Raw genomic sequence first — 14562 nt, 5'->3', positions numbered from 1 at the left:
CAGGTTTGGTGTTTGCAGTTAGCACTCAAGCAAACAAATGTGCTTGTGTGTTACACCCACCAGCGCTCTGGTATTACCTGGCTGAAGCCCATTTTGTTTTGCTTGAGTGCTAACTACATGTTTGAAGCAGGGTGCAGGCCTAATGGGCTAATACGAAACAAGGTAGTTGCTCCACAAAACAAAAACGAAACTACTTTGTATGGTGGAAATCCTTGGTAACAGATACCCCTGGAAAATCACTAAACTCCCGTGGCGATAAGTAGCGCTAAAGTTTTGGTGAATTTTTTCAGAGGGAGGCTGGGAAGACGATGTACAGTTTTTTTTGTGAGATCTGAATTTCAAAATAAAATGTTTTGCAACCTGAGCATCCAAATTATGAATTGTTTCCATCATTGTGTTCCTCGCATTGAGATATTTGAAATTAGATCAGATCTTAATAGATTTCGACGAAATCATTTCTGGGCATAATTTTTACTCCAAAAGATAATAAACATCTTCTTCCAATGGTAACGAAGTTGTATTTCACACTCAAACATACTTGTACTTCCCATGTGGGTAGTCTACTCGCACCTAGAGTAAGTTTTGTTCTCTAGGAAACTAATTCATCCCACGGTTGGCAATTTTTGGCAAATCCTTTTTCAACCGCCCCCCTATACGGAACAACATCTCCACTAAACCCTCTTATTGTTCCATTTTTGTCTCCAATTAATTAACATGAGCGTCAACTTCATCTCGGCTGCTCGCTATCCATCTCACTCTTCTCCCATGTGGTTCCTCAATCTGGAGGGACACGCCATCTCTGTACCACCCCATGTTGATGGATCACCCTTTCCACTACAAGAGAGCATAGATGGTACATTACGACATTAGATGGCCGCGGTTCCCTTCACCTATGGAGGATTGCCACACCAAGATTTAGAAGATTATTGTTGCTGCCCTTAATTACCTCAAATGCATGACCTCTTTGGGAACAACAATCACATGCAACAACACGTCCGCCGACTGCACGAATTGATCCCATAACTTCCATATCCAACCTAGGTTCTAATTCGTCTCATTTTTTCTTTATTTTTGTATAATCCCAAATCAGTTGAATGAAAACAATTGGTCTCTATGTTGTGACCATGTTTTAGTTTGTGTCATCCCAGTGGGTGTGCTTCCATTGGTGTTGCTAGCATGTCCCGTGGGTCCTCCATGTCGCTTGCTAGGTGTACCACATACTTTGATGGTTCTGCACGTGTTCCTTTACTACGAAGGTGGAGCAGGCGGTGGGTGCGTGGCCAACGTTGGTGGCATATGCATTGTGCCTAGGCGCATAGAAACTAACATTGGTATATTTTTGTTGTTGCAAGCAATTTCTATAGGCGTAAATTCTATTTTTTGGGCATAAGCTTATAATATTTTAAGCAATGTTTTACAAAAAGAAATTTTAATATCCTGGAAGCACTTTAACATTACACACGAAGCAATTCTCTAGTCGCTTCAAACACATTTTGACCATGGTGTATACAAAATATTCTTGGCACAAATCCCAAAAGGATTAATGCAGCCTTCAACTCCCATTGTAACAATTTCTATGGCTCAGTACTACATATCCGAACACTACTGGCAGCTCATCGCTGACCAGCCACTGACCACGCGTTAGTAATGAGCATAGGCACTGATAAACAAAGTGGACTGATATATATCACTAACTGACTTCTATAAATGACCTACCCATGTTGATCAATTAAATCCGACTCTTCGATTTCCCGCGGACCAGTGTTGTTCTGTACGTGGCCAATTTATAATCCAAGCCCCCTCTTCCTTTCATTTTCGCACTCTCTCCGGCCGCATACCCCGCTCATCTCCATGACCTGTGCCTCCCTTAAACCCTCTCTACCCTTCCACTGCTCATATGTGCTGACAGCCTCGTGGCAGCTGGACGCGGTTGTACCCTCGTTGTCCAGAGCATCGTCCAGCCGTTTCTGCTGATGTGAAGTCCGCCCCTACCACGGACAACAGTTCTCCCGTATCATCGTGTGTGGCTAGGACCGGCTGTCGTGCTAATGGTGGCGACGGGGTTGATCTGCCCTGAAGTCCGGTCTACCGCAACTCCGTGTGTGGTTGTAGACCATGCATGTGTTTCCTTCTTCTTTGGTCGTCGCACCGGCCAAGGTGGTATGCTTCATTCCTTGTAATAATAAACAGTAGCAACTTCCAGTCTTCTATGAATCACCACCCTTCAAGCCCATAGATTATTGTAGGCTGAGCTGCTGCATGGTTAGTGATTTTAATAGTGATAGTTGCTGCTTACTGAAATTTGGTAATTAAGGATTTGGACTTAAGTCAAACTAGTCTATTGGTGTTGCACTACATGCACTTGATTGTTGTATAATGAAGTGTGTAAACTACATCTAAATGGGTAGAGACTGGATTTTTGACTCCTGGGTGTACAGACACCCCACTATCCCACCATTCGCGTCATTTCAGTTTCTCTTGAGATATGGACCATTGCCTTGCCTGCCACTCATTTATGATTAGCAGAGGACACAGACAGTAATCTGAGCGGCCCTATAGGGCACTGTTCATTCGAGATTCCTCTGACTCGGCCACGTTCTAGCCACTACGCATTCCCGTGACTCCAGTGAATAAAGTAGACAACAAAGTTGACCATGACTCTGCTTATTAATAACTCCCATGGGCACAACATTGATACGTCAAAAGTGCACAGTACCACTAAGACTAGCCACAATGGAGAGTAACATACATTAGTAACATACTCGTATTCCTAGACTATGTTACTACCTTCATAGTGGGTAGTAACATAAGTGTGGTAACATGCAAAGCTTCATTTATTAGGTTATAGACTCATATTGCATTGGGACATGTGATGTTACAGTAACTAGCTAAGTTATTACTACTACTACTACCTCTCTCATTAACTCATTGCCATATAAGCAAATTTGCTGAGTTAGACTCGATGTTACTGCTGAAGTTACTCCCACTATGGCTAGTCTAAGGAGAAAACCGAAAGAAAATGAACCTAATAAAAATCTAACACAAACAACTTTCTCTCTTTTAGTAAAACTGTTCTCTCCTCACTTCTCTTATTTCCTTACGGCCTTTCTCTCCTCTCATTACTCCTCTCTCTGACACATGTTCCCATGGAAGACACAAAACATCTTCTCTCTCTCATGTCTTTTCTTCTCTCTCCATCCATCTGACTTTGTACAGTGACCTGCCTCTCACTTGTCTCTTTCGATAGGCTCACAGTGACCTGCATGCCTAGTGTTGCGACCGACGCAGCTGTTTTAAATAATCTGGATAAGCATGCTTCCCTGCAAATTGTCTGCCATACGACAAACTAGAGCACGAATCTCAGCGGGACTCAACACATGGGATAAGCGGGGGTCAGGACTCCCGGGACTTGTCACACCTTTTTGCATCTAAATGACCTGTTGATGGATTATTTTAGAATGAGCTATTGTATGCTCATGGGTTTTAGTATTGGTAGCCGCTGCTTACAGAAATTTGCCAAGTATTTAGACTTAAGTCAAACTAGTCTAACACTATAGGCACTCGTTGATTGATGTATAATAAAGTGTGTAAATTCCCTTTAAATGAAATATTTTCGTTGCAGCTACTTTATATTTTAGTTGCACTTCACAAAATAATATGAAGGGAAGAGGGACAGGCTCAGGGGTAGGCCCGACCTACTCTAGACTCTTGGCTTTGGATACGGGTTGTGTGCCTGCAAGAAACAAGTCTCGCAGGTTCTTCCGTCTTCACACACACACACGCACGCACGCACGCACCCTTTTATGTCCGGCTTGTTCGTTACCATCTTCTTCTTGGAGCAGCCAAGAGAGAGTCCATGAGCGGAGCTGATGGTTGGGCTTAGGTCTATAATTCTTAACTACATTGGGCTTTTTTCACTTTGGCTTATAAGCCAAAAAACACATAAAGCACCTTATAAGCCAAAAAAACATCTAAATAGGTGTTTCTTTTTTGGCTTATAAGCCAAAGTGAAAAAACCAAGTAAAAGCCCAACCAAACGCCCCTCTAGAGGAAGAATAATCGGCATACCGATTACGCCACTCCCCTCAGTACTACATTCTGTTCTAACCACTACGCTCTGCCATGGGAGATGGAAGAATAGTGCTCGCTTATAATCAGGTGGAATCAAAAACTGACAATAATGTGGATGTGATTTTCTCCACTTACAAATAACAATCCATATTACGAGTGATAAATGAAAGCAGCCGTCTCACCTGCCCTTTCTTGCGCTTCCTAGACCAATTTAAGAAAAAACGTAGTAGTAATATGTCATCTAACGTCAGCGAAATTAAAAGATTTTGCAGCCAGATAAAGGGCAAGTTTTTCTTCAAATATTCTTTTTATTTTAAATTTTCCAGTTTTTTTAATTAATTCAAACTTTTCTAAATTTGTTGGCTTTCCTGTATGTTGACTAGAAAAAGGCCATGGGTCCTCTGAAAAAGAAATCCCCGTGAGTGGTGGTGCGTGGTCATAAAACAGAAGCTGGAAACAGAGTTCGTGGAGTTTAGAAACTACTGTACTCCTATTTATGAGTGCGTGATTAACCTAAATGAATTCTATAAATTTATGAGTGTTGAAGTACAACTGAATTCGACTTCATCAACAAAGAATGAGAGCTCCTGATTGGCGCTTCAGGCGTCAAAAGTCTGTCTACGAACGGGCTGAGGCCCAGCTCGCACGATGCCAGCTGGTTTCGGACTCTAATTGTTGACGCTATCGCAGACGGATCACCACACACTCATTTTTTTTCGGGCTTTTAGCTATTACAGTTTGCGATTGTAAAAAGACAGAATCTTCTTTTCTAGATTAAAAAAATCAAGCAACCAGAAAATTTATCATGACTGTGAAAAACAGTGATTTAAAAATCCAGGAATTTAAAAATTGTAAGAATAAAAAAAATCACATATGAAAACTTATTCGTTAATTTTTTTAAATGCTTGCTAATTTGACAAAATATTGAAGAATTCAAAAAATAGTCATGAATTATAAAAAAGTGAAGAATTAAAAAAAGTTCGCCCATATGGAAAATGTTCATGAATGGAAAACATTCGTGGATTTGACAAAATCCCAAATCTCAAAAAATTCACACACTTGAAATAATCATTAACTGAAAAACCTCAAAAGAAGACTGTGAATTCGAAAAACAAATCATGAATTTCACGGATTCAAGAATTGTTAAAGGATTTGAAAATTTTCATAAAATTCAATATGTTCATGGATTTGAAAGACATTCACAAGGTCAAAAAGAGTCCACGAACTTCGAAAAGGTTCACAAATTTGGGGAAAAAGTTACTAATTTGGAAAATATTCATCAACTTGAGATAAGTTCACAAATTTTATAAAGAAGGTCACATACTCGAGAAAACATCACCGGTAAATTTTGGAAATTTTTTAATTTGAAAATTATTCATGAATTTCAAATTATTTTCATTAATTTAAAAGAGATGTACTGAACGTGAAAAAATTCGTGCATTAAAAAAATCAGGCTCTTTGCGTATTTTGCAAAAAAAATAAAAATTTGAAATTTATTGAGTTTGAAGAAGGAAAAATAAAAATAAGAGAAATAGTTAAAAATAAAAAATAAACCAAAAATGAGAAATAGAAAACCTACCAAAAACAGAATTAAGAACTTAGAAAACCGGCCTTGAAAACTGAAGGAGCCTGTTTCAAAAACCGTAATGTGAGAAGAAAAGAAAAGAGTATGCACTGAGAAGAAGTAAATCGGCAAGGCTCAAGGTCGAACAGGCTGTGTGCCTTCTACCGAAACAATAGAAAGTGGAGACTTAAATGCTGAATAGAGTTCAAAACAAAAATCACTTTTTTAAAACGAAAAAGTTGACGAAACGGCTGGCGGAGGCCCAGCCCAGTGTGCAGGTAGACTCTGGATTGGTAGCCTAGCTTGGAAACTTGTTCTTATCAAGAACAAAAAAGTTTTTGTCGCTTCATATTGCAAGGCTGTTGTTGATGCAATCAAAGGAGGAACCACGGCGTCTTATGGAGTGGTGGTACATGAAATAACGGAGCGAGCTAGATCTTTTACTTGCATTTTTAGTCATGAATTTCGGCCATCGAATTTGGAAGCTCACAACCTTGCGAAGCATGCATTAACATTGGGGAACGAACGCCATGTTTGGTTAGGCCACCCCGGCGAGTTTTTGTTCGTCCCTGTAAACATTGTGACGGTTGAATAAAGCTTTCACGAGTTTGTCTAAAAAAAGTCAAAAACAAAAAAAGTCCCCTAAAAATAAGTAGAGCTCCAAAACGGGGCCGATACCAATTGTGTGTCCGTAGCGTACAAAGCAACGGCTTAGGGTTCGTCTTATTTATATGTTTCTGCGGCGGCGCGTCGTTTGATTTGCTGAGGTTCTACTGCGATCAACAAGATGCTGCAACTATTGTTGAACTTATATAACTTACTGAACTCTAGAAAGCGGAGGAATCCAATAGAAGTGACAGTACCATCTTACAAAAATAAGTTACAGCAGTTAAAATACATTGCTGGCAGTGCACATTCTTACAAATACATCAGGTGAGCAAAGACAGGAGCATCATGTATATGGATAAGCTTATATGAACAGAGAAGCAGCAGTCTTGCAGCCTAAATGAATGATTACAAAGAAGGGAGGTGCTTCAAAACAATGTTTAGCACTGTCGAAAAGTAGATGCACACTTAGCAGATGAAGTCGACCTTGACGACCACCGCTTTTTCACATCCGCTCCTCCTGCTACCCTGTCCGTCGAGTCGACCTCAGACTGACCCTGCAGCTTGCACCACGGAGGAAAGAAAGATGTAAATAAGTTAGATCCTTGTTCATGGCTTACAGATAGATAGCTGCTAGAGTAAATACTTCAAAGCACTCTTGTACAAAAGCTGGATTCATTCTCAAATATAGGTAGACAAAGTACATTATGTGACCACGACGGCAAAATGTATCTTGATAAGTTGATGGTGCGGCTAGGACAATATAAGATTTCTCGGCTTTGGCACTCATCCAAGAATATTCAGAGTTCGAGTCAAGTCAGGGCTACACTTTAACGCACTGGGCTAGCTAAGTTCAGAAACATGACATCTTGGATGGTTCAACTGGTCAAAAGGTAAAGATTTAAAATTAAGATTCAAGATCAAATTATTTTTTATTTGTCACATAATTTTGTGGTAGTTTCAGCATGAGAGGTGTTTAGTATTGTTCGACCCCATTTCTCAGTAACCATCACTACAGTTCCAAAATGAGACATTTGAAAACTGCCTCTTTTCTTAGCAGAAAGTCTGAAGTTATGTGTGACTTACCGAGTCGAGCAAGATGTTGGAGGCCTTGTAGATCACCGGCAGGTTGGCGTCGTGGAGAAAGGCAAGGTCGTTGGCCGTGCCGACAATGATCATCATCCTTGTCATCCACGGGAGGGAGCCATTTGTACCTTAAGGAAATAGGATGTTTCAGGTCAGTTACCTCCTCCACATTGACCTGTAACTTGCAAGTACCAAGAAGTTGGTCCGATAATTAATTTTTCAATCCAAAATATATAGTATCCCTTTTTAGTAAATATCTAATATCTACATTCATCTGATTTTAAAAAGAGGAAGTGTTGTGCCTTTGGAAGGGAGAGAGCAGCTCAGCTATCCGTACGTGGCGGTGTAGGGAAAGGAAGATGACATACCAGCATGTGTGGATGGTGTGGCAGGGCAGGCGCCATCAGAGTGTGACCTTGGAAGCCGTGATGCTCTGCGTAATGCTGCAGCGACACAAGCACCTCCTCTCTCCTCGCGGATCCGACTCCGGCCCCAAGACATGATCTAGCCATGGCCATCAGATGTTGTGGCTTTCTTGATATCTGCTTTGACAACATCTATTACCGAAAAAGGGTTCCCCCGCTTTGTATTACAAAGCAACAACACCGATACAACCAACGATAGATGCTGGGACGGAAGCAGCACAAGCACGCCCAAAAGAAAAGGAAGAGAAAAAAACAAAAAAGGAAAAAATGCATAGTCCTAAATCTTTGTTGTAGCTATCACTGGAGCATTTCAACAAACATATGGTGGGCAACTGGGCATGAGCTTAGGGCAAACCTGCAAGTCTTGGACTCTTGCGTCCTGCATCTGATGTGCCGTGGATGATCTAGACAAGCGCCATAGTAACCAGTGCCTTGTCGTTGCAGTCCAGGAAAGTAGTGTAGCACATATGTTTGTATTTAGGGATAAGTATATTTTTCGTCTTTCAACTTTTTTGAAAGTATAGCAATGGTCCCTCGACTTCAAAATCAGCAAAACTTAGTCCTCCAACTTCCAAAACCGGATAAGTTTAGTCCCTCAACTTTCAAAACCGGATAAGTTTAATCCCTCGTCTCGCTTAGGGTGATTTTCTGCTGACATGGTGTGGTTTTTGACTCGGACATGTGCACGAAAGGTGCTCGGTATAATGCTCAGCGAGCGGCAGTGCGTGTCGACGGCGCCCGGCAGTGTGTGCAACGAGCAAATACGGCGGCGCCTGCAGGCGTGCTCCAGGAAGGAGCGCGAGCTGGGTCGACATGCGCGCGAGATTAAGGTGCTTGGCCCGCTTTGCATGCGTGTGGCGGCCAGTCGATGCTTCCACATAACACGAAGTGCAGACTAGCTACTGGAATATATGTGAATGTATGTATTGATTCAGCCCGCCGAAGATGCAAGCGAAGCACAACGAACATGCTGATCCAATCTTGCCCAGAATACACACGTGCGTGATGTGCTGCTCCCTGGACTGCACCTTACACGCCGCTACAAACGATCGGATGCATGGCCAACACCGTCAGTGGAGGTGACCGCGGAGGGCTTGTCCGAGCTCCGCCTCGAGCTCCTCCTCCTGCTCAGGCCTCCTGTCCAGAAGGTCAGCGGTGTCTCGCCGGGCGCAGGCTGCAGCTCGATGGCCCGTGCAACAAGGAGGCCAAGTCACTCTTCTGCCAACGCCATGCCCTGGGTCGCCGAGCTCCTTTGGCCGCTCGAGCGCTTCATCTCCGCCGCATGACCGTCATGGACGACGCTGTCCAGCTTCTCATCCGAACTGGCCGCGCCTGAGAGTACTGGGGACCCTTGGTGACATGCACTGTGTTTTGAAAAAAATGACATGGAGTGTGACGTGGCGGTCAAACCTAGATAACGTTTCAAGTTTTTGGTCAAAACCATATCCACATCAGATTGAAACCACTCGAAGCGGTATGAGGGACTAAACTAATCCGGTTTGAAAAGTTGAGGGATTAAGTTTTGCTGGTTTTGAAATTCGGAGACTATTTCTATACTTTCGAAAGAGTTTAGGGACAAAAAATATACTTCTCCCTTGTATTTATGGTACAGGAAAGAAGAAATACGGACAACTCTTATTACTATCAGAACACTAAATCGATCAGCCGCTGCTCAAGAGCATTGAATGTAAGATGAGTTCCAGCAGCGGCGAGACAGTCTGAGCCCTCGGCTCATGCCAAAGTGTCAATGACTGAGCTTTCATCAGTATTTCCTACCTGCTTCCTCCAAGGCAGTTCAGAAAATTTATGAAAAACAACACAATGTCTAATTCTTAGTAACATTTACTAATATCCAATTTATTTCACATGACAGGTCATTTGAAGGTGATCCCACTAAAACTTCCTACGTAGACATATCAATCCCCTTTAAATTAGGAACAATAATAACGAAGAACACCAAGCTTTGAATGCAATATTTTTTACATGTCAGGGGGCTGATAATCCTCCTGCAACTCTTGCAAAGATGCACAACCCTTGGATCATAAAAAACAAGCACTGTGAATACCACAAATGAGGATGAGAGCCGATTTAGGCAAGCAAAGAACATGATGAATTGAAGGCATTGTGCGAATGCGGTAAACGTCTTGCCGATCCAGGCTGACGTGTTGCGTGTTAAATAGAGGGGTGCGAGCCCTAATACGCGTACAAGTTTGTTGGAGAGATTACATCTTGAGAGAGAAGAATACAAGAGATAAAACAAGATAAAGAATACAAGAGTATCCCGTATAACTACCCCTCCTCCGGTGGCGATCCTCCTTGCTGTACACGCTAACCATATAACGCATATATGTTTAACATCCTCCCTTAATCACAACTTCATCAAGTTGAGATTATACTTGAAGACTTCAAAACTTTTTGTGGGAAGAGCTTTGGTGAAACCATCTGCAACTTGGTCTTGGGAGTGAATAAACCGAATGTCTAAGAGTTTATTTGCAACTCTCTCACGGACAAAATGAAATTCTATCTCAATATGTTTAGTTCTAGCATGAAAAACTGGATTTACTGATAAATAGGTAGCACCTAGATTATCATACCATAGACATGGAGCTTTAGTGTTTTTCATACCTAGTTCCTTCAAAATTGACTGCACCCATATGATCTCTGCGGTTGCATTGGCCAATGCTTTATACTCTGCTTCTGTGCTAGATCCAGAGACTGTGGCTTGTTTCCTTGCACTCCAAGATATCAAATTAGGTCCAAAGAACACTGCAAAACCGCTAGTTGAGCGTCTGTCATCTAAGCACCCTGCCCAGTCTGAGTCAGAGAAAGCACTGATAAGTGTGGAGGATGACTTGCTAAAGTTCAGACCAATGCTCAATGTATTTTTCACATATCTCACTATGCGTTTTGCAGCAGTCAAGTGAACTGTGGTAGGTGCATGAAGGAATTGACATACTTTGTTAACAGCAAATGAGATATCTGGTCGTGTCAATGTCAAGTACTGAAGAGCACCTACCAGGCTTCTGTACTTTGTACTATTCTCTGCGTCTAGAAGTTCTCCTTCAGCAAGAGATAATTTTTCTGTGCTGGATAAAGGAGTGGGTGCAGGCTTACAACTTTGCAGACCAGCCTTTTTTACTAAGTCAGCTGCATACTTTTCTTGGGAGAGATGAAGACCATCCTTGTGCTGCTTAACCTCAATACCAAGAAAGCAGTGTAGATCCCCTAGATCTTTGAGAGCAAATTCTGCACTTAAATCCTTCAACAGTGCTGTTATTGCCTCATCAGATGAGCTTGTCACAATTATATCATCAACATAAATGAGAACAAATATGGATATTCTTGACTTGTTATAAATAAATAACGAAGTGTCAGATTTTGAAGGAATAAAACCAAGTGCTTGCATCTTTTTACTGAGGCGAGAATACCATGCTCTTGGAGCCTGTTTCAGTCCATACAACGCCTTGTCAAGTTTGCACACATGAAGTGGTGCCTGTGCATTTACAAACCCAGGAGGTTGTTTCATGTAAACCTCTTCTTCCAGAACACCATGGAGGAACGCGTTCTGAACGTCTAGCTGTCGTAGACTCCATCCCCTAGATACATCAATGGACAAGACAAGACGTATGGTAGCTGCTTTAACAACTGGACTAAACGTGTCCTCATAGTCAATACCATATCTTTGTTTAAAGCCCTTTGCAACGAGTCTAGCTTTGTAACGGTCAATAGTTCCATCAGCTTTTCTTTTTATCCTAAAGACCCACTTACAGTCAATAAGATTTTTACCTTGTCTTGGAGGAACCAAGTGCCACGTTTTATTTTTCCTTAGTGCCACAATCTCATCATGCATTGCCTTTCTCCAATGTGCATCACCAAGAGCCTCTTCAAGAGTGCTGGGTTCTCCTGGTTCACCTGTTGAACAGATCATCCCATGCTTTGTGATATGTTTATAATCAACGGGTTTAATTAAACCTTGTTGTAGCCATGTGCGACGTGGAGTAGTGGCAGGAGGTACTACAGAGACCCCCAGCGCAGAGGATCTCGCGCCTGGATCAGACTGGTCCTCTGCGTGGGAGCTCTGTAGCATTTCTCATATTATATGTAGATGACATAATTTTGATGGGAAATGATATAGAACTCTTGGACAGCATTAAGGCCTACTTGAATAAAAGTTTTTCAATGAAGAACCTTGGAGAAGCTGCTTACGTATTAGGCATCAAGATCTATAGAGATAGATCGAGACGCCTCATAGGTCTTTCACAAAGCACATACCTTGATAAGATATTGAAGAAGTTCAATATGGATCAGTCTAAGAAGGGGTTCTTACCTGTGTTACAAGGTGTGAAATTGAGCTCAGCTCAATGTCCGACCACGGCAAAAGATATAGAAGAGATGAGTGTCATCCCCTATGCCTCAGCCATAGGTTCTATTATGTATGTCATGCTGTGTACTAGACCTGATGTAAACCTTGCCGTAAGTTTGGTAGGAAGGTACCAAAGTAATCCCGGCAAGGAACACTGGACAGCGGTCAAGAATATCCTGAAGTACCTGAAAAGGACTAAGGAAATGTTTCTCGTTTATGGAGGTGACGAAGAGCTCGTCGTAAAAGGTTACGTCGACGCTAGCTTCGACACAGATCTGGATGACTCTAAGTCACAAACCGGATACGTGTATATTTTGAATGGTGGGGCAGTAAGCTGGTGCAGTTGCAAGCAGAGCGTCGTGGCGGGATCTACATGTGAAGCGGAGTACATGGCAGCCTCGGAGGCAGCGCATGAAGCAATTTGGGTGAAGGAGTTCATCACTGACCTAGGAGTCATACCCAATGCGTCGGGGCCAATCAAGCTCTTCTGTGACAACACTGGAGCTATTGCACTTGCCAAGGAGCCCAGGTTTCACAAGAAGACAAGGCACATCAAGCGTCGCTTCAACTCCATTCGTGAAAATGTTCAAGATGGAGACATAGATATTTGTAAAGTACATACGGACCTGAATGTAGCAGATCCGTTGACTAAACCTCTCCCTAGAGCAAAACATGATCAACACCAGAATTCCATGGGTGTTCGATTCATCACAATGTAACTAGATTATTGACTCTAGTGCAAGTGGGAGACTGTTGGAAATATGCCCTAGAGGCAATAATAAAAGGATTATTATTATATTTCCTTGTTCATGATAATTTTCTTTTATTCATGCTATAATTGTGTTATCCGGAAATCGTAATACATGTGTGGATAATAGACACCAACATGTCCCTAGTAAGCCTCTAGTTGACTAGCTCGTTGATCAACAGATAGTCATGGTTTCCTGACTATGGACATTGGATGCCATTGATAACGAGATCACATCATTAGGAGAAATCCTAAACATAGCACAAGATCGTATAGTTCGTTTGCTAGAGTTTTCCAATGTCAAGTATCCTTTCCTTAGACCATGAGATCGTGTAACTCCCGGATACCGTAGGAGTGCTTTGGGTGTACCAAACGTCACAACGTAACTGGGTGACCATAAAGGTATACTACGGGTATCTCCGAAAGTGTCTGTTGGGTTGACACGGATCAAGACTGGGATTTGTCACTCCGTATGACGGAGAGGTATCACTGGGCCCACTCGGTAATGCATCATCATTATGAGCTCAAAGTGACCAAGTGTCTGGTCACGGGATCATGCATTACGGTACGAGTAAAGTGACTTGCCGGTAACGAGATTGAACGAGGTATTGGGATACCGACGATCGAATCTCGGGCAAATAACATACAGATTGACGAAGGGAATTGTATACGGGGTTGCTTGAATCCTCGACATCGTGGTTCATCCGATGAGATCATCGAGGAGCATGTGGGAGCCAACATGTTGGAAATATGCCCTAGAGGCAATAATAAATTGATTATTATTATATTTCCTTGTTCATGATAATCGTTTATTAGCCATGCTAGAATTGTATTGATAGGAAACTCAGATACATGTGTGGGTACATAGACAACACCATGTCCCTAGTAAGCCTCTAGTTGACTAGCTCGTTGATCAATAGATGGTTATGTTTCCTAACAATGGACATTGGATGTCGTTGATAACGGGATAGCATCATTAGGAGAATGATGTGATGGACGAGACCCAATCCTAAGCCTAGCACAAGATCATGTAGTTCGTATGCTAAAGCTTTTCTAATGTCAAGTATCATTTCCTTAGACCATGAAATTGTGCAACTCCCGGATACCGTAGGAGTACTTTGGGTGTGCCAAACGTCACAACGTAACTGGGTGACTATAAAGGTGCACTACAGGTATCTCCGAAAGTGTCTGTTGGGTTGGCACGAATCGAGACTGGGATTTGTCACTCCGTGTGACGGAGAGGTATCTCTGGGCCCACTCGATAGGACATCATCATAATGTGCACAATGTGATCAAGGAAGTTGATCACGGGATGATGTGTTATGGAACGAGTAAAGAGACTTGCCGGTAACGAGATTGAACAAGGTATCGGGATACCGACGATCGAATCTCGGGCAAGTATCGTACCGATGGACAAAGGGAATTGCATACGGGATTGATTAAGTCCTTGACATCGTGGTTCATCCGATGAGATCATCGTGGAGCATATGGGAGCCAACATGGGTATCCAGATCCCGCTGTTGGTTATTGACTAGAGAGTCATCTCGGTCATGTCTGCATGTCTCCCGAACCCGCAGGGTCTACACACTTAAGGTTCGAGAACGCTAGGGTTATAAAGGAAGTTTGTATGTGGTTACCGAATGTTGTTCGGAGTCCCGGATGAGATACCGGACGTCACGAGGAGTTCCGGAATGGTCCG

Source organism: Triticum urartu, chromosome 7A (genome assembly GCF_056163025.1).
Source record: "Triticum urartu cultivar PI428250 chromosome 7A, HENAU_Tu73, whole genome shotgun sequence".
NCBI classification, from domain to species: domain Eukaryota; kingdom Viridiplantae; phylum Streptophyta; class Magnoliopsida; order Poales; family Poaceae; genus Triticum; species Triticum urartu.
This window is presented reverse-complemented; position numbering follows the sequence as displayed.